Below are 2037 nucleotides of genomic sequence, written 5' to 3'. Positions count from 1 at the left end.
GATAGGTATAGCCTAAATCAGGGGTTTTAAACGCAATAGTTAGACGAACAGGTGTGTTGATCAATTAAGTTAATTAACTAGTTAGCACCTTCCCTTACCTGGTTGTCTAGGTCTTAATTGATTAGTTAGGAACTCCTCTCAACTGGTTGTCTAGGTCTTAATTGATTAGTTAGGAACTCCTCTCACCTGGTTGTCTAGGTCTTAATTGTTTAGTTAGGAACTACTCTCACCTGGTTGTCTAGGTCTAAATTGATTAGTTAGGAACTCCCCACACCTGGTTGTCTAGGTCTTAATTGATTAGTTAGGAACTCCTCTCACCTGGTTGTCTAGATCTTAATTGATTAGTTAGGAACTCCTCTCACCTGGTTGTCTAGATCTTATTTGATTAGTTAGGAACTCCCCTCACCTGGTTGTCTAGGTCTTAATTGATGAGTTAGGAACTCCTCTCACCTGGTTGTCTAGGTCTTAATTGATTCGTTAGGACCTCCTCTCGCCTGGTTGTTTAGGTCTTAATTGATTAGGTAGGACCTCCTCTCACCTGGTAGTCTAGGTTTAAATTGGACACAAATTTAAAGGAAGTAACAAAAACCAGGAGACAACTGACCCTCCATGATTAGAGTTTAAACCCCCCTGGCCTAATACATTATGACGGTGAGAGAAAGTAAAACTATCTGTCACTACTGAGTGTCAGCACTGACTGTGGACCTGGAGCTGTGAGCTAGACGTCTGCGCTGTCCCACAGTGTTATTTTAGACATAGTGAAGCAGCTCACTTGCGCTGTCCCACAGTGTTATTTTAGATGTAGTGAAGCAGCTCACTTGCCAGCCAAGGCCTCAGCAATTTTGCGCCCAATAGCCAATATATAATATATGTCGTTTATCTGTATGACTGGGCTATATCAGCCAATATAATAGATGTCGTTTATCTGTATGACTGGGCTGTATCAGCCAATATAATAGATGTAGTTTATCTGTATGACTAGGCTGTATCAGCCAATATAATAGATGTGGTTTATCTGTATGACTGGGCTGTATCAGCCAATATAATAGATGTGGTTTATCTGTATGACTGGGCTGTATCAGCCAATATAATAGATGTAGTATAAAGAGAACAGAGTTGGAGAGACTTATACTTTCCCTTTAACTATTTTTATTGCCTACCTTGTAGGAGTGGGAAGATTTTCAGACGAAGAAATATGGGTGATCAATATATATTTTTAGGCAATGTAGTAAAGTATAGCCTCATTATATTTTAGGAAGTACATTTCCTAAGAAAGATAACTGCCCCGTGCTTCTTTGTCCAGCCTTGTTTATTTCAACCACACACTCACCTGATCTCGCGGGTATGGATACTGAACTTGAAGCAGCAAGAATGATGACAGCGACACTTGCTATTTTTCATATAGCATATAGCCTAGCTTTTAGGAGGATGATTAGCATATAGCCTAGCTTTTAGGAGGATGATTAGCATATAGCCTAGCTTTTAGGAGGATGATTAGCATATAGCCTAGCTTTTAGGAGGGTGATTAGCATATAGCCTAGCTTTTAGGAGGACGATTAGCATATAGCCTACCTTTTAGGAGGATGATTAGTATATAGCCTAGCTTTTAGGAGGATGATTAGTATATAGCCTAGCTTTTTAGGAGGACGATTAGCATATAGCCTACCTTTTTTAGGAGGACGATTAGCATATAGCCTACCTTTTTAGGAGGACGAAAAGCATATAGCCTACCTTTTAGGAGGACGAAAAGCATATAGCCTACCTTTTAGGAGGATGACTAGCATATAGCCTACCTATTTAGGAGGACGATTTGCAGACAGAGACAAATAAATGGGTAATCAATACTAATTGAAAATGAAAAGGTGCAAAGCTCACACACCATACATAGTAGCCCAACCTATGGTCACCATAGTAACCTAACCTATGGTCACCGTAGTAACCTAACCTATGGCCACCATAGTAGCCCAACCTATGGTCACCATGGTAACCTAACCTATGGTCACCATTGTAGTCTAACCTATGGTCACCATTGTAGCC

The sequence above is a fragment of the Salvelinus sp. IW2-2015 genome, unplaced genomic scaffold (assembly GCF_002910315.2).
Source record: "Salvelinus sp. IW2-2015 unplaced genomic scaffold, ASM291031v2 Un_scaffold1716, whole genome shotgun sequence".
In the NCBI taxonomy this organism is placed as follows: Eukaryota; Metazoa; Chordata; class Actinopteri; order Salmoniformes; family Salmonidae; genus Salvelinus; species Salvelinus sp. IW2-2015.
Note: the sequence above shows the minus strand (reverse complement) of the source record.